Source organism: Gopherus flavomarginatus, chromosome 7 (genome assembly GCF_025201925.1).
Source record: "Gopherus flavomarginatus isolate rGopFla2 chromosome 7, rGopFla2.mat.asm, whole genome shotgun sequence".
In the NCBI taxonomy this organism is placed as follows: domain Eukaryota; kingdom Metazoa; phylum Chordata; order Testudines; family Testudinidae; genus Gopherus; species Gopherus flavomarginatus.
In genome coordinates this window covers 66,228,502-66,248,556 of record NC_066623.1, presented here as the reverse complement: position 1 = coordinate 66,248,556, position 20,055 = coordinate 66,228,502, and positions in this window count along the sequence as shown.

Below are 20,055 nucleotides of genomic sequence, written 5' to 3'. Positions count from 1 at the left end.
CAGTTAAGAAAAATCCACTGGGAGAAAAAAAGGGGGAGAAGTGAGAGAAAGTAGGGAGAAATCAATTCCCACCCATTTCGAAAAGTGGGTGATGGTGGTAGAGGGCGGAACTGAAGTGTTTAGAAGTGAGACACAGTAATACTACTTTTTGTTGTTGTTGTTGTGTCACATTTCTCCAATGGATGGAAATACAAATAATAAAAGTATTTTCTCCTTCCCTTTCTCTAACCTTTTAACTTTTATCTCTATTTTGAGTGGAAAAATGGAAGGGAAGGGAATAAAAACCTGACTGTGAGAATGTCCCTATTTTAAAACATTTCATTTTTGCTTTTTATTTAAATTGTTTATTTTAGTTTGAAAAATAAATTCTTCCAAAATGCATTTTTTCACAGACCTACTGATGTGCTTGAACTTAAATATGTTGGCCCTGATCCTTAAAAATACTCAGGTTTCTGATTTCCACTGATTACTTTTAAAGATTGTGGCCTACATTAGCAGTCTGTGGGATCAGGTCCTGAATGAGTTCAAAAATTTCATCATGAAAAGAATCTCATTAAGAACATAAGAATGGCCATACTGGGTCAAACGAATGGTCCATCTAATCCAGTATCCTGTCTTTTGACAGTGGCCAATGTCAGGTGGTCCAGAGGGAATGAACAGAAAAGGGAAATTAGTGAGTGATCCTTCCCCTCATCTAGTCCCAGCGTCTAAAAGTCTGAGGCTTAGGGACATCCAGGGTGTGGGGTTGCATCCCTGACTATCTTGGCTAATATCTATCGATGGAGCTCTCCTCCATGAACTTATCTAATTCATTTTTTAACCTAGTTACACTTTTGGCCTTCACCACATCCCCTGACAGTGAGTTCTGCAGGTTGACTGTGGGTTGTGTGAAGACATATCTCCTTATGTTTGTTTTAAACCCGCTATTAATTTCATATGGTGACTCCTGGTTCTTGTGTTATATGAAGGGGTAAATAACACTTCCTTCTTCACCTTCTCCTAACTATACACGATTTTATAGACCTATCATATCCCTCCCCAGTCATCTATTTTACAAGCTGAACAGCCCCAGTCTTTTTCTCTCTCCCATTTAGAAACTGTTTCATACCCCTAATCATTTTTGTTGCACTTCACTGTACCCTTTTCAATGCTAATTTAACTTTTTGGACATGAGATGACTAGAACTGCACGCAGTATTCAAGATGTGGGCATACCATGGATTTATATAGTGGCATTATGATATTTACTGTCTCATCTATCCTGTTCCCTGTGGTCCATAACATTCTGTTAGCTTCTTTGTCTGCTGCTACACATTGAGCAGATATTTTCAGAGAACCACCCACAATGACTCCAAGATCTCTTTCTTGAATGATAACTTCAGTAGGCATTAGATTGAGGCCCTAATCAAATAAAATGATTGCAGAAAGCAAATATCTGGTGAAATCCTGCTCCATGAAAGCCAAACAAAATTCCCAATTACTTTAATGGAGCCATGATTTCATCCATAGTCTGGCTATGACACTGGCTAACCAAAGTCATATGCAGATTATCTGGTTGGCAATGATAGCCATCTTACACCAACTTGGAAGACTGGTGAAGCAACAACTGTGCACTTAAACATACATAAAAAAACCCTTTATAGTCAATAGACGAGACAAAAATAATGGTGGAATAAAAATCAAGCGCCCTATGGACTTGGCAGGTGAATTGAGGCAGCTGGAGTGAAAGTTATTGAAAAAGAAAATGTGACCGTTCAGATTGCCCATGTCAAGGTTTTTTCCCCACTTTGAACTTTAGCATCCAAAAAGTGGGGACCTGCATGATCACTTTTAAGCTTAATTACTAGCTTAAATTTGGTACGCTGCAACCAGCCAAAATATAGTGCTTGGCGCACTTCCTGTTCCCCCAAAACCTTCCCTGGGGAACTCAAGACCCAAACCCCTTGGATCTGAACACAAGGAGAAATTAGCCTTCCCCCTCTTTTTCCACCCAGACTTTCCCCTCCCTGGGTTACCCTGAGAGGCTACACTGATCCAAACTCCTTGGATCTTAAAACAAAGAGGAATTAACCTTTCCCCCCTTCCTTCCCCCCACCAATCCCTGGTGAGTTCAGACCCAATCCCCTTGGGTCTTAAAACAAGGAAAAAAATCAATCAGGTTCTTAAAAAAGGAAAGCTTTTAATTAAAGAAAGAAAAAGTAAAAATTATCTCTGCAAAATCAGGATGGAAAATGTTTTACAGGGTATTCAGATTCATATGGCCTAGAGGGACCTCCCCACTCCTTAGCCTGAGATTTAAAGTTACAGCAAACAGAGGTAAAAATCCTTCCAGCAAAAAAAGACACATTTACAAGTTAAGAAAACAAACATAAGACTAATCCACCTTTCCTGGCTATTACCTACTATTTTGAAACATGAGAGACTGATTCAGAAAGATTGGAGAAAACCTGGGTGTCCGTCTGGTCCCTCTTAGCCCCAAGAGCGAACAACGAACAAAACAAACAGCACAAACAAAGACTTCTCTCCACCAAGATTTGAAAGTATCTTGTCCCCCCATTGGTCCTCTGGTCAGGTGTCAGGCAGGTTCACTGAGCTTCTTAACCTTTTACAGGTAAAAGAGACATTAACCCTTAACCATCTGTTTATGACAGCCCATGACTCAAAGTGCTCAGATGCCATTTCATTATCAGTTTGTGGCCCTTCCAGCAACTGTTAACTCACTGTGAATCATGCAAAAGCCAAACTAGGAACTGTTCTGTAGTCAAAAATGACTTTTCATTGTAAAAAATGCATTGAGTGAACTTGTTAGGCCACAAACTATTGCTGAACGCATAGCTGGGTTTTGGGGAATGTCAGGAACCATGAAGAAAGTACTGCAATACTCCAGGGAATCTTTAAAAAAGTGAAAGAGGTGGAAATATTTAAGCAAACAGATATATTTCCTAAATTGAGAAAGGGGTTTATAAGTTTTTTCTGTATTTTTTTTCTTATCTTTTCAGTAGAACCTACTTTTCACAGTGCAAGGATTTTCAGTATAACCTTCCAAAATGTAAGTACGTACGTATGTACGTACGTGTGTGTGTGTGTAAGGTTATACTGAAAATCCTTGCACAGTGAAAAGTAGGTTCTATTGAAAAGAAAAGAAAAAAATAATACGGAAAAAATCTTACAAACCCCTTTCTCAATTTAGGAAATATATCTGTTTGCTTAAATATATATATGTCATATTCTAATATCAATAGATTAACCAGCTAAAATTAAACCGCTGTGCAATTAAACTTTATGCAATTAGGGATTTAAACAATTAAACAATTAAAATAATTTATTAAAGATTAATTTCATAGGAATCTCTGCTTATAATGGGCTTTGTAGCTTGGATGTGAGCAAGGAAAGCACAGCTCAATATGGATGAATGGGATGAAATGTGAGAAAATGGGTGTACGGAGTGGAGAAAGAAAGTGAGGCGGTGATGAATACCTACAGAGATGAGGCATGGAGATCCCATGGTACACTGCGGACTAGAAGGACATAGGGATTAAGTGAGTCAGAGGCCATCAGGGAAGTAGCATTTGGAGTAGCTTGGTGGGCTCCAGGGAAGCAGTTGCACAGAAGAACAGCAAAGTTAACAACTCAAGCTCAACTCTTCAGCTCCCTGAGAAACCTGCACTACACAGGGCAGAGCTATTAAGAGCCTAACGGAGCCTAGTAGCTGATGATGTTGGTTACTTTGATTAGAAGCTTAAGGGAGAAATTTCAGCCCTGCAGAGTGTGGTGCTTGCTATGTACACTCTATTCCCTGTTGATTTCAGCAATGGGAGAATCATAGAGTTTTCTTAAAAAATAAAATAAAATAAAATAAAATAAAATAAAAAATCTTTCTTTAGTTCTTGAAAACTGTCTCTTGCAGGAGCCAATGTCACAATCTACCTATATGTGAAGTTCTATGATGTTTAGTTGATTTTATTGACCAGATTAACAGAATCAAAGAAATAGACATCTAGGAATACTTTTTAAAGGAAGTTGGGGGTGGGGGGGAAGAGGAGGGGGAATGGTGGTATATAACAAACAGTATCTAGGTCCCATACACTGTGGAGAGAGAGAGGGTGTGTGTGTGAGAGAGAGAGAGAGAGAGAGATTAAACAGAGAGAGAGAATGTGTTTATGTATAGGATCCAATTATGTTTCCTTTTTTGTTTTTTCATTGCTTTTTACGTGTTTTAGGGCTTATTGTACAACCAACGCTTTTATGCCTTTTTGACTCTAAAAAATATTCACTGATCACACTTGAAAAATGGTAAATAGTGAATGATTATGTAAGAATAAAACTCTGGTGATCGATATTCATAAATTCATAGTTTCACTGAATTTACCATCTCCCTCAAGCCTCCTGAAGAACTTGTGGGAAATCAGAGCTTTATTAGAAGTGCAACAGAAAGCCCAATACATTAGTATTATGGAGGTATGCCATATTTCTGTCATTTTACAATATACATTTCCTGCTTCGCTGACACCATTAGGTAATAATTTTCTTCTTTCCTCTGAAACGAAATACATGAAAAGAACTTCACATTCAGAGAATAAACTGATAATTTCTACATCGCTTAAAATTTGTTTCCAGGGTTAAAATGCAGCCTTGTAAAAATTAATAGCACATTATGATATTTTAAACCTTAAGCATCCCTACTGATATACAGAAAAGTATAAAATGAAATTGATGATATGTTTAAGCAACAGAAAGGGAGGTGAACTGTTTTTATGTTATGATATTAATGGTACAATTATACTGACGTCTTAGGAACATAAAATCAATTACTGTAATTTACCTTTAATTGACTTGAAATGAAATAGGAGAGGATGGAGAAATTTTAGTCTCCCCACTGTCAGTATTTCACATTGTGTCAAATCTGTTATTAATTTGTCTTGGAACTGCACAGTGGAGTCAGCAGGTATGTCAAAAACAAAATACAGGGTTTAATTTAAACAATGGTTCACAGAAGAAAAGTAAATTGAAACATAAAGAAAAATCTAGGGTTACTGCTTGACCACGACTTGTGTACTTTTAGCTTTCTTGACATGAGCTCTGAAAAGAAATCAAATCTATATTGTGTTAGTGTTGCGGCAATCTCTATGACAGAAATTGGAAGTCTAGAGAAAAAACAAAAAAGACAAAGCAACCTCTCCCCTGCTTGTGAGCATACTACTGCTTATCCAATAGATTGGTATCACCGATAGAGCTCCTCTTCTGCCTGGACATTGACAACCTACTGTGTTTAGGCCTTATACCTGGGCCCATGTGTTCTTAAGCTTCCCTTCATCATAGAAGCCTGTAACACTGTCTCTCCTCTTGGCTTTTTTGGCACAGGTTCTCTCTTACTCCTTCACAGAAATAGGTCCCCATGACCAAGCTGCCCTAGGCCTCCAAGGCCATTGCTGACACCTTGTGGGCTTAAGCACACATTTACCACAGTTCCAATGTTGTGGGCCCCCTAGGTTTACAATTACCTCCTCGGGTCAAAGTAATATTTGAAGCAAACAGACACACATGCTTTGAAAGTGCACCAAAACCAATCACCCATTACTTCAAGTAGTACAAATAATATAAAGCTCTAGACAAAACAATAAAACACCTATACACATTTCGCCCTTTTGATTTCCTCACCATTCTTGAAAATTGCCAGTAGGAGGCTTTTCTTTTATAAACTCAGCCACTTTGTTATGTGACTCCCTGGTCAGCCTTGCCAGGTGACTGAAATCCCCTACCAGGTGATCCACTATTTTGTTTCCCCCTTTCCCCTTTCCTCCGTCAGAATTCAGACTTGATAAACTGGTTTGCTTTGGACTTTAGTCATCTCTTTAGATGATCATCAATGTTTAATGACCTTCTATTGTTAACCTTCTGCCACCAACTCTTTTCGGTCAAGATGAGTATAAAATGGCAGAATCAAAGTGTAGTTTGTAGTCTGACACAGATGCACAGAGTGAGGTCCCAGTATCAGAATTCAGAAGCTGTTCACGGACAACTTCCTCAAATTGTTACAACAGGCATTACTGACAGAGAACTCAAGCCTAGAATCTATTATATGGCTCATATGATTTTGATCCCGCATTCCTTCTTGGGCATCCAGAACTGCTCTCATCTAAGTAAGTTGGAGTTTTGGATGCACACTCACTGTGGAATTTGGCCCTTGATTTGACTTACATTGTGAGTTAAAACCAAAAAGAATATATGCTTTTACTATATGTCTTCCTTGAGAAACCAAAGCTTTGTCCTCAAAAGAGGACAAAGAGCTTCTTCTGAGTGGACTTTGCTTTTGTTATGGATCTTAATCTTGTAATTGGTGCAGGCCTGAATGTTCCCTGACCTACCCCTCAGACCAGTGTAATATTGATAGGGAAACAGCACCTGATTGGGTCAGAGGAGAAATTAGGTAACATTTAGCTGGCTTTTATTTATTTGTAAGTAGAGTATCTGCAACTGTTTGTAACTTTGATATGCAGGAGATGGATTAGTGGGCAGAGTGCAGGCAGGGCCGTCCTTAGGATTTATGGTGCCCTAGGCGGGATTATTAAACTGGTGCCCCTGTGCCTGTCTTGCTCATAGCAACACAAACATATGCTTACACTATTGGAAAACTTGCCACATGCATGTTATTAAAACCAATTTAACTTAATTAAGCGCACTGTAATGCTGATGGACTAGCACTAAAGAAGTAGTACTATAGAAAAAATTCTGATTTGACAGAATGATGCAAATAATATAATGTTTTTAATTTGTCAACATTTTATTGGAAATTTATATGAAGAGGTATTGAAACAAGGATTTCTTTTTAATTAAAAACAGTCTTTCTGGCTTTTTTGGCTGCAAAATCAGTAATAATGTTATCGTATGACAAAGACAAAGTGATATCTTGTTTGACTGCAAGAACAGCAAGACCAGTCAAGTGTTCCTGACTCCTTGTAGAGCGGAGTTTTTAATGAGCCTTAGTTTTGAGAAACTCCGTTCTCCTGATGCTACTGTTACAGGAATTGTCAGTAGAATACGAGTGGCAATGTACACATTAGGATATATATCAACAAGTTTGCTGGTATGAATAAACTGTACAAAGTCCATCATCGATTTTGCATGTGGCAACATTGATGACAGTGTACTCAGTTCTTCATACAGTTCAAGTCCATTTAAAACAAAACGATCGCCATGCTTCAGGAGGCTCTCTAGGTCAGGGGTTCCCAACATGGTGCCTGTGGATGTCATGGCGCCTGCAGGGGCCTCTCAGTATGCCTGCGTACTGGCCGACGGATAAGCATCCGCCGAAATGCCACCGAAATTCAGCGGCATTTTGGCAGCGACGCCTCAGGATGACGCTGCTTGCCGCCGACAAGCAGCGTCATCCAGAGGTGTCATTGCCAAATTTCAGCAGCATTTCAGCAGATGCTCGTCTGCTGCCACGGTCCTTCGTCTGGCTCCTGGGGGACCACTGCTCTAGGTTCTTGCACTTTGTCTTTAGTTGCTCTTGTTTTCCTATTTCATTGAATTTAGTCCTGCTCAGCCTGTTACCAACTGAGTGAATGGAACCCCAGACTGCCAGCAGGTTGAGTGGCTCAGTCAGGGTATCAGTCGCTGGCCTGCTCAGCCCGCTGCCAGCCTGAGGTTCCTTGGGGGTCCCTAGACCAGCAGTGGGTGCTGAGTGGGGCCGGCCATTGGGACCCCGGGTGGCAATGGGGCCGCTGCGTGCCATCAAAAATCAGCTCACTTTCCACCTTAGGCACATGTGCCATAGGTTGCCAACCCCTGCTCTATACACTAATAAGGAGATAAGCATATTACAGTTGTTGGAGGGCTCTATTTAGCAGTAACAGGGCTATAGGAAAGTCAGTCAACATTTTCTGTTTCTCTGATGAAAACTGGCTCACTCCCTTCCCCATATCAAACTTGTCACAAATAATTGTCAACAACTTAATTTTTTGTTTTTGGCTAAGATATTGATTTTTAAAAAATAATATTGAAATTGAATTCAGGATTGTTAGCAAGCATTTTTGGCAATCAAATTTGTTAAATGACAATCTAAATGGCAACATAGTACTGCTTTCTTGCTTGGCTCACCCCCCAGCCTGCTGATCCAACAGCTGCAGTAGAGGAGGAGATAGGTGGAAAACTGCAGGACCCCAAAATCCACCTCTTGGGGTGCAGAGTGACAACAGCAGCAGCAAACCCTCAGGTCCTATCACACTCCGGTTGGCACCACTGCCAGCCCAATGGATCATGGTGAAGTTAGCACAGCATCTGATTTCAGGGCCGGGGCACCCATGGAGCCACAGCAGCTCATCCTGCCTTGTGCAGCTCCCCCTGGATAAGATGGATCACTGCCAGCCTGGGGAAGAGACGCGCTCCCCAGCTAGGGTGACCAGATCCAGATGTCCTGATTTTATAGGGCCAGTCCTGATATTTCCTGCTTTGTCTTATATAGGCACCAATTACCCCCACCTAGGGTGACCAGACAGCAAGTGTGAAAAATCAGGATGGGAGATGGGGGGAATAGGAGCCTATATAAGAAAAAGACCCAAAAATTGGGACTGTCCCTATAAAAGTGGGACATCTGCTCACTCTCCCCAATCCCCTGTCCTGATTTTTCACACATGCTATCCCCAGCCTAGTCCTGTGCGACCCTTCCAATCCTGGTTGGCTGCGAGGAAGTGAATTACTTTCACTTTCATTCCTCAGCAGGCAGCCAGCCTCCCCTCCCCACCGCAGCACCTCACCCAACCCAGGCCTGACAGAGGGGAAGGGGGAGAGTGGGGTGCTCCATGGGGCAGGGGGGAGAAGAATGGATGTTATGGGGGACAACAAAGGATACTGCCAGAGCCGCCGAGCCTGCCTCACCTCACACCAAGGGGAAAGAGTCACACTCACAGGTGAGTTCCTTCCCAGAGATCCCAGCAGCCAAACCCCTCCCTCAGACTGTGCTGCATAAAGTATCAACTCTAGGACCCAGCAGCCCTGCTCTAACATGCTTCACTACTTCCCGTCTGTCCGGGCTCCTGGCAGAGTGGTGCCCCCAGGCAGAGTGGTGCCCTAGGCGGCTGCCTGTTCTGCCTATGGCTAAGGACAGCCCTTAGTGCAGGTTAAACTGTCAAAAATATGAGATGAATACAATTTATCAAATGGGCCTAACTAGAACTGGTTGAATATCAGAAAACAGCCATAAATTTTTCAAACAAATAAACATTTAATGAAGGATGTGTGACCAAAACTAGTTATCCTTCTCACTCCCATATGTGGTACATATGTAGATCAAACGGGCCAAATTTCACTGACTTGGTCTGCCTGTACTTTTTCATGGAGGATGCTGTCTTGTATTTCAGAACCTAAGCTTTCAAGAAACAACATGCAGATAAACTCACAAATTGTGAATCAAATGTAAACCAGTGAACTCTGCCTAAGCCTGCACACAGTCCATAGATGTCTGAGAAGCGTGAATGCACTCATTCATCTCACTAAGGTGCTAAATCTGAAGCCTAATGCTGATACTTTAAATATCAATTATGTAAATGTATTCACTGATCAAAGTAAGAAGAGGAACAAAGAATGAGTGACATAACTTCATGAAGAACACACATGAAAGAAGTTGGTTGATCATTTTGTGAAATTTTGCCCAAATTACTTTGAGTGGCATCTCACTATGGTATTTCAGGTAGATGGAGCTCCGAAGAACATCACTTTTTCCACAGATCAGTCTCTGGGTAGGTCCAGCACACCTTTACATGAAAATTTGCTGGTTTTTTATTTTGTTTTGTTTTGTTTTTAATTTTTACACTTAAAGAAAAAGATTACCTTGGAAGGTAATAAAGCAACTTACAGGGAGAAAGTTTTTTTACAATGATTTTCCTTATAAAAAAAAATAGAACACTGTAGTTGTCCATCATTGGGAAGACAAGATGTCACAAAAGAAGACAGTTCAGCAAATTAGTAGAGCTGGTAGTAGTTTGCTCCATAACACCTCCATTCACAGTTCTGGATGTGGGAGGGATGTTGGAGGTGTGGATGGAGAAAGGGTGCCTGGCTAGAGTGTTGCTGATCACTGATGAGTCTTGTGTGGCAGGCAAACAAAGGCATAACTTAAGAGTACTGGAAAACACAAGGTGTACAAAGATGCCTTTTCAGGGTCCATCTACATCTAAAATTCAGTGCTTCAGTGTAGACATTACCTACCATGATAGGAGGGATTCTGCCATCAGCATAGGTAATCCACCTCTCTGAGGCTTGGTCTACACTGCAGAGTTAGGTCGACATAAGGCAATTTAGGTAGACCTAATTCTATAAGCATATACTCTAAAATGTAGCTCCCACTAATGTAACTCGCCCACAACACTGACTTAATAACTGCACTTCCACGAGAGGCATATAGCACTTAAGTCAATGTAGTTAGGCCGATGAATCGTCAGTGTAAACATTGCATTGCTTACATCAAGTGTTACCTTTCAGAAACTGTCCCACATACCTCACATTGGCAGTTTAATTTGTGCAAGTGCTCTTGGTGAGGATGCTCACCACTGACACTAGAAGTGTAGTGTGGAAGTGTAAAACTGATTCAATTACTGCGGTGGCTGTATGTCAATGTAACTTAGGTCAACTTATTTTTTTAGTGTAGACTTGCCCTAAGAGGCAGTAGCTATGACAATGGAAGAATTCTTCCATCGACCTAGCACTATCTACATGGAATTTCAATTGGTTTACCTAGGCCACTAAGGGTGTGGATTTTTCATATTTCTGATCAGTGTAGTTAAATTGACCTAATTTGCTAGTGTAGAGCAGACTTCAATCTCTAAAACCTGTGCGCTTAATCTATAACTGTGGCTGAACTGTGCTTTATGTTTCCTTTTCACACCAAGGCCCCTCCTGGGGCTGCTCAGAATCCAATTGAGCCCTGTGCTGAGGCTTCTATAAACTATTCCACGGGTCAAATTAGACTCCAGAATTGGAGGGTCTTAAGAATGTCATAAAATGACCTTTGTCTCCTTAGTTGTGCTGAGCACTAGCTTGACTGCAGTGGAAGATTGTAGAGCTGGAAAACCTTGTTACTAGAGCTTACCTCCAAAATGCCTCATGAACTTTCACCCTCATGCTACCACTATGCCAGCATAGTCTTGGAGGAGATGTGCTCTTATTCTAGCCACAACTCCTGGCCTCTCTCCCATCCATCAGAGGAGAGTTTCATTGTATGATGGGATAGAGCAAGCAAGATTATGCTGACTGTATTTCTGCCCCCCTCATGTTGGTTTCCTTTAATTCCACTTTTTTTGGCCTTGGGTAGAGCTATCTAGTCTTCTGTCTTTTGTCAATTGGCTTATAATTCCCATTTGCCTATTCCTCACACATAGAATATCTGTTTGTGGCTAAACTGAAAGGCCCCATCCATATTCATCCTCATACTGTTCTTCCTAGTTAACTAGGTTATTCATATGGAAATGAGAGAAGTTATAAGTGGTGTAAACAACATACTCAATTTACAATCAAATATTATTTACTCTAAGATAAGTGCATATATTTAAAGGGAAAGGCTTTTTTTTTTTTTGCTACAAAGCAACTGAAAATAAGGTAGCTCTGAACCTTTTCATTTGGGGTGAAGTTACATACATAGAAGCTTGAGTAAACATTTGATAATAAGAAAAATAAATGAAGTGGATACTGTGATGTTGCACTCCATATGCTTTATGGAAATATGCTCATGAATGTGAATATGATGAATTGAAATATGCTTTATGCAAAAAGTCTTTTATAAGGTATCATTAGAAAGCTTATCCTCTACTGAGTGTGTTCATCCTATTTGTTTACATGTATTATTTCTCTGTCTGAAGTTAGGAGAATAAGATATAAACTTGTATTACTGATGTAAACATATTAAGTGGAAGCCATGAAGGATGCTTCAAAATCAATGAACTGTAAATGGCTCTGTTTACTTGCAAACCTTCTTGTGTACATGTGGGCCCCCCCAAGAGGAATGGAGTCTCACAGGACATGTGATCATGTTACCTGATACTGAAAACCATCTTAAATCTGGTACTTTTCCAGTTAGAAGGAGGGGTGGGGACCCAGAGAGACAAAAGATTCCCTCCTTGTGCCAAAACTATATAAGGGGGTGGAGCAGGACAAACCAGGTAGCCAGTCATGAAAAGACCCCTTTACCACCTAAGATGTCTGCTGGAACTAATAAGGACTGTACCAGGGGGAAAGGATTGGGTCCAGATTAGAAAGGATTCAAATCTGTGAAAAAAGCTTATTGGAACATCTCTGAAGGTAAGGTATTACCTGTAATTGGTTTCTTGATGTATTAGGCTTAGACTTGAGTGTTTTTGCTTTATTTTGCTTGGTCACTTACTTTGTTCTGTCTGTTATTATTTGGAACCATTTAAACAAAAGTGATTTCACTAAGTATAAAAAGTAGGATTTATTAGTAAACCCAGAGTAAGTGATTAATACCTGGGGGAGCAAACAGTTGTGCATATCTCTATCAGTGTTACAGAGGGCGGACAATTTATAAATGTACTGTGTATAAGCTTTATACAGAGTAAAACAGATTTATTTGGGGTTTGGATCCCATTGGGAGCTGGGTGTCTGGATGCTGGAGGCAGGTGCCCTGCTAAGCTGTTTTCAGTTAAGTCTGCAGCTTTGGGTGCATGGACGAGTTCTGGGTCTGCGTTGCAGCAGGTTAGTATGTCTGCCTCAAGAAGGCAGGGTTCTGGAGTCCCAAGTGGCAGGGAAAACGGGCTCAGAAGTAGTCTCAGCAAATCAGGTGACAATGTCTATCAGGGATAAATGTCTATCAGGGATGGTCTAGACAGTATTTGGTCCTGCCATGAGGGCAGGGGACTGGACTTGATGACCTCTCGAGGTCCCTTCCAGTCCTAGAGTCTGTGAATCTACGAATCTATGAATCTCTGTAACCAAACCTATCACAGATACAAAGTTGTGCTATATGTGGACACTGCAGTAAAGAGAAATTCTGAGATTTGTACATTGAGTTTTGATGAGAATTGTGATGCTTTTGCTGTTGAAACTATCTCTATTCAAAGACTAATTCCAGAAATTGAACAGTCGATAAGATTACATAAGAATGATTAATTTACATTAATTGCTGGGGCAACTCCATTTAACTGAACACATATGCCTGATAAATTTGGCCCTGTGTATTCTGATCACTCAAATTATTTCCTACAAGAAATCTCTCCTCCTCACCCATCTCAATCGAAATGGTTGTTGGTTGGACTCACAGCGATAAGACAGCACCTGGAAGGAAGCTGGGAGGAGGAGAGTCCTTACTTGGTAAGTCAGGAGTCAAATGCTTCTTCCTCCTTGAGTCCTCTGCCACCCCTTGGTCAAGCAAGGGGGCTAAAGGGCCCTTGAACTTTCTATTTAAACTCTTCATGTGCTTTTCAATGAGCCATCTCCATTATTCATACATGGGGATGGCAGCTATTTGACCAGGTACCAGCTTGCTGCAGTCATGAAGGAGGCTTTAGTTTACTTAAGTTTCAATCTGGCAATTTTTGGCATGCATTCCATTCATTTAGGATTGAGACAGCAACATCTGAGTGTTTTGATTCTCTGAAGGCCCAGGCAATTGGGCACTAAAAAGCAGACTGTTACAGGACCTATGTTTGTCCTATCTATCGGTCGCAGGGCCATGCCATGCGTCTGACCTAAGTTTGTCACCTGTGATTGCAGGAGACATTGGAAGGTAGGTCGATGTCTGGAGTTTGTAGGCACTCTATTGTGTACTCCACAAGCAGGCAGCCAGGTTGGAAGTAGAATGTAACTGAGCTTCAAGGCTGAAGTTGTCTGCCTTCAGGAGTATGGCAAAAGAGGCATGTTGTGGGATCAGCTTTTGCCTCTTTTTCACTGGTTGACTGGTAAAATGCAGCCACTTAATATCCTGGTTATTTACTTTAGTGAACATTATCTTGGTTTTTGCATTGGAGTAAACTTGAAAATTTGGATTGAGAGAGATGTGGAATTAATTAGGGCCATATATATAAGACTGGCTTGACCTGCAATGCTTCTGAAGCAAGTGTGGTGAGAGCCATTGAGCTAGCATGCATGGATAGAGCTGGCAAGAATGTGAACCATGAGGTCACCACATAACTTTAGATACACATGGCTTGTTGTTTACACACAAAAAACATCCAATAAAATGGGCCTGAAACTTTAGGGATGATGGAGTGCACTTGTCAGTCTCAGCAGCTGTCATTTGGCTATGTGTTGTTAGGGATTAGATTAGGAAGGGAATAGATACCAATTTATGAGGATGGGGAATGACCAAGCAAATTGTTGGTGCCTCAGTGGCCAGTGTGGATAAAGGGTAAGAGGGCAGGCCCCAATAAATAAATAAGACTTAAGTCTTTGGTGGTGGACCTTGTGTCTATAGGAGAAGGGCAGACCTGGAGACCTCACAGATTGAGATCCTCCCTTTGGTACCCTCTATGCACTCTTCAGGATTCAGAAGTGAGTTGAGTCCTATGAGAAGGCAGAGGTGGGTCAACCCAGAGTTCTTGGTTATATGGTGGGAGCCCTGTAACGTACACTAGACCCAGTTAAAATGCCTAGTATGTAAGAGCAGGGGCATAAGTGTTAAAAAAATAAAGAAATGGAGTTGTGGCCTGGTGTTTAAATTCTTCCTTTGGCTGTAGCTCAGTCATCTGCATGTCTTGATCAGTAACAGCGTACCTCCCAAGTTGGTTTGCTAACTTTTCTTGATAGTAGACTTTATTTTGAAATGTTGCAAATGCTGTACAAGTAGAAAATAATGATTTATAAGCCTCTTAAAAATCTGTAGTATCAGGGGGCTTTTTGAATGATAAACTATAAACTCTTCATTAATATGATAGCTTGTTTAATTAAAGCTGGGCTATTGTGGCTTTCTGAAAGAAAAAACAGTATAACACATAGGGTGATGGTTTGTAATGGTTTATTGCTTTAAAATACCTATGAGTATGTTTCCTATAATCAGCTTCACTTTTAACCAAAGGACCTTGTCCAAGTATAATTATTTGAATTGAAAATTGCATTAAGTATAAGAAAAGGGAATTAATGACATTCCTGTTTAAAAAAAAATACACAGCTACACTTCACTACTTCAATGTTGATATATAATTAGTTCCTACTGGTGAAGCAAGGACAGATTAAACTCTATCCTCTTTGTGTACTGAGCCAGCAACATGTATTGTATGATTTCTTTCTGCAAAGCTCTGAAAACTTAGCTTTTTATTTTAATACAAAAGGTCAGAGCTGCTCCGTTTCATTGCAGTACTTTAATCACACATTTTTAAAACTGTCTTTTCTGAACTGTTGAAGAATGAAGATAAGAATTCACAGAGGGTACACTTAATGGAGTGATAGAGGACAGGTCTGTTGCCACAAGGCTGATATTTTGAAATTGTTTAGATGTTATCATAGATAAAACAGAACACATCTTGCACAAAAAGGGCCCATTTCATAAGATGTGCCACTTGCTGAAATTTCTACAGTTGAAATGCTTAAAATTCCTAGTCAGGTATTGGAGACCATTGTGCTAGTTATTGTACACAGAGACCAAAATTTGTGTAGGCTTTTACACTTGTGTAGAGTGCGTGCAACGCACTTCTACTATAGTGCCACGAAATCTGAATGCTGTATGACATTGGAGAGTCAAGACAGCATATAACAATAAAAGGGGCCAGCCTCAAAGAGTTTGCAGTCTAATAGGATTCTGTGGGTGTAGAATCAGATCCTGAATTATATTCACCTTATAGGGTTACATTTTCAAATGTTAGTGATTATACTGAACCTGCAAAAAAAAATACATGTGTACCAGTAGCATATGTAACGTCCACACTGGTGTATGCCAGTTAAACGTATTAAGCTCAAGGAAAGCAAAAAATAAACAAACAAACAAAAATTCAATTGCACAGCATTTTCAAGTTACCCTACAATTATTGAAGTTCCTCCAAAGTACAAAGTACTTTTTTTAGAGTATTTTGCTGTGGATTTTCTTTCCACGGAGCCTGAATCTGACCAAAATTCTCACACAAAAAGGCTAAAATCAAGCATTTCCATCACAAAAATGTAGAAAAATGTAGTTAACTACATATAAAATGTTTATATAGCAGCCTCACCTCAGAAAAAAACTGCTTGGGAAGCATATTGTAGAGCAAATTAACAGAACTTCATTTCAGTTTAGAGTTGGGGTATAGATACCTATTCAAACTATCTGAATCTCCTGAAGACCCTACCAGGCCATATGACCCTACTTTCTCACACATTCACCTTCATCGGGATCTTCCACAACAAATCACCATCATCCTTACTTGCTGATGTCACATGGGAACTCTGGCATCTTTGATAGGTCAGCAAATCTTGTATTTAGTGTTGTGGAATGAGGCACCAGGTAGGGTGATTAACCTCTCAACCTTCCTCAAAATCCTGGATGGTCTTCAGTTTTGGGTCAGTGCTAAAAAATTTCACCTCCTACCCCCAATACTGCAGCCCCTCCCTTGGAGAAAACGTACTTGAAATGGCCTCTGATAACTTTCCTGAGTGCATATGATAGACTCAGCCAGTGACAGAACTGGAATCAATATCACATGACTTGTCTGACCCAACCAACAACAACCAAACAAGTTCAGAATTTGAAAAGTAATTCAAATATATGCCACAAACTTCTCTTGTTCATCCTAACAGTAGGCAGAAAAACATAGAAAATTGCCAAAATATTGTAAAACCATGCCAAACATTTGGTATCTTGAAAACAAATACTGATAGAAACACATTTTTGAAATAAATATTGGAGGTCTTAAGCTCTAGTACTTACCCATATTCCCAAAGTGCTTTGAGATCCCCAGATGAAAGGAGCTATATACCTGCAAAATATTGTAAACACCCTCATGCTACACGTAAGCCTGAGTTGGAGCCCATGTGAGCACAAAAGTGTCAGTAACCATGGCAACTATACACACAAACCCTGGGGGAAAGCACAGTAGGTGCTGTATGGTGATTTAGAGGTTAGAACAGTATCTCTCAGGATAGCCCAGGGAGAGAAATTCTGAGAGGGGGAAATGTGGGGGGAATGGTTTATTTCTCCTTGTTTTAAGAACCCAAGGGATCTGGGTTCTTGGGGTCCCCAGGGAAGGTTGGGGAGGTCAGAGTGCCCTAAAACACTATATTTTTGGGTGGTGGCAGTGCTATCAGATCTAAGCTGGTAATTAATCTTAGAGGATTCAGGTGCTATCATCTGATTTTCTGAACTCTAAGGTTCAGATCTGAGAAGGAATGCTATGATAGCTCCACATACTGAAGCCATGTGGGCATTTAACACTCATTTGCAGAACTCAGAAATAAACAGCCTTTTACTCCTACTCTGGCTGGGAACATATAAATAAGTTCAATAAAGTAACAATAAAGAGAATTAACCGATAGAAATAAGTCAGTTAATGACAGTGAATCCCTGCTGGTTTAGTCCATTGCAAATCCCCACGGGCCCCAGTGCATTCTAGAGCTCACTCACTCAAAGACAAAATCCTCCCCACACTGAGATTCTTAAATCCCTAGGGTTTAGGCTTCCATCCCTCCTGCCCTTTCATATTGAGAGCTTCCCCTAGACAGATGAGAGGGTCTTTACTGAGGTCTTTCTTTTTTGGCCTAGATTCCAGGAGCTAACCCTATCCCCCCACAGGACCCAAAGACTTGATGCCTCACTGTCCTGACTCTTAAGATGGCTCCCGGCTCCCATTTCACCCTTAAAGTGAGCTCACTGGCTGAGGGAAAGGGACCCATCTATTCATCAAAATGCCAATCTCGATTAACTCCAAGGCTGCAGCAGCTCAGAGTCCCTGCTGGAGAAACAGTAATAATCCTTCCACGGCCCATGCAGTATTATTTTGTCCATTTTTGCTAATTTATGTTGTTTAGTCAAGTAACCCTTGTGAAATGGAAATTTTCATGTAGGCCTCCATTGTTCATTATCTTCTTACAGTCAAGGCTACTTACAGCCTCTTCACTCATATAATAAAGGCTTGAGCTTTACTGTGTATCACATCACAAAAGCATTCCTTTCCTTCTATGGATTTTTAATCTTTTAAGATAGATACACATGGCCACTTATAAACAAATCATGAAATGGCATCATCATCTGTTCTGAGGTGACTTATGTTCATCAATAAATAAAATAATCACAGAGTTTAATGACATTTAACTCTGTTTTTAGATTGAGAGATAGTAAACTCATATAGCATTCTAATGCTGTTTTAGTTGGGTTTGTGGAGTTCCTCTGTCTTTGATCTAATTATTATTCCCAGGGCTCTGCAACTTTTGGGACTCTAAACTGAATTGTTGTTTTTATCCCTCCTGGATATCAAGCATACTGTCAAGGCTAATTTCCCACTCTGGCACTTTGAGTGCAGAAGGTGGGGGCCCACAAGGATTCTAAAAATGAATAAGCAGCAAAGAATCCTGTGGCACCTGTGGCACCTTATAGACTAACAGACGTTTTGGAGCATGAGCTTTCGTGGGTGAATACCCACTTCTTCAGATGCAAAATGAATACTGGCCACTCCAGGCTTGTATTAAACTCCCAAGATTATAGCTTCTCTCTGAGCTTGAACTGGTAGATGCTGCCACCACCCAAGTGCAGAACCCCTCTGAGAGCCCAGGAAGGCACACTTGGGAATTCCTTCCTGTGGGGTACCCTCACACCCTTTCACCCTCCCCTCCTCCAGGGAAGAACTGAGAAAGAAAAAAAGGGAAATTAGCTGTTGCCACCAACTAATTAAACAACATGTACACAAACCTCTTAAGATACAAAAATCCAATTCTGTTCTTAAAAAAGGTAAATTTTATTAATAAAAAGAGAAAGAAAATACATCTGGGAATTCGGGCTATTGCCAGATTTTAAAAGAGTAACTAAAACGATTAAGCACCAAGAATAGCTTTCTTGGTATCCAGCTTAAATGTTACAAACAAAACAAAAGCACCTTGGGTTAACACAGAGGAGTCCACAAGCCTTAAAGAAATAAAAAGGGATAAACCTAATCTCATCTTCCTAGACATTTCCTGATCTACTTACATATTTGGGGTTTCAAATGAGTAATTTCTAGGTATGATACCAAGGATTTTTCATACCTGGCCCCAAGTTTCTTACAGCATAACTATTGCCCTGTCCACCTCTCTCTGGGAGAACAACCACAGACAGACAAAAGAGGAGTCTTTGTTTTAATTTTAAAATGTTCCAGCCTTCCCATTGGCACTTTTGGCCAGGTGCCCACTCACTTCCTTTTACCTATTGATAGCAGTGAGACTTTTTAACCCTTTGCAGGTAGAACAATTGGAGAACAACTACTAAGAGGGATTTTATAGCTACTGGCTGGCTGGGTGTCCATAAAAGGGAGCTACATCCCCCCTCCCCCCCACTTCATTTATCACACACACACAAAGAGAAATAATGGCTTCGGTTTTTATTTCATCTGTGTGGTAGATCTGGTGTCCCTGAAATCCCACTGTCCGGATTTTGATTTAAATAATAGGTAATAAATGAGAGTGTCTCCCCCAGTAGCATGGATGCCTCATCTCTTGAAACAGAACAAAGGGTATTAGCCAACCCAAGGCATTTCTAATTATTGTTCAATAAGGACTACATGGTTATAATTTATAGAATTTGGGAGAGAGGTAGATCTGCCTATTCCTCTCTATAAAGCAGCGGTGGGCAACCTGCAGCTCATCAGGGTAAACTAATTGTGGGCTGTGAGACATTTTGCAGACGTTGACTATCTGAAGGCACGGCCCCCGTACAGCTCCTAGTGGCCGTGGTTCACCATTCCTGGCCAATGGGAGCTGAGGGAAGCAGCAGGCCGCAGGAATGTGCTGATCGTCACTTCCCACATCTCCCATTGACTGGGAAAGGTGAACTGTGTTCCCGGCCAATGGGAGCTCCGGGAGGATGTGTCTGCAGACAGTCAATGTAAACAAACTGTCTCCTGGCCCACCAGTGGATTACCCTGATGGGCCACATGCAGCCCGAGGACTGCAGGTTTCC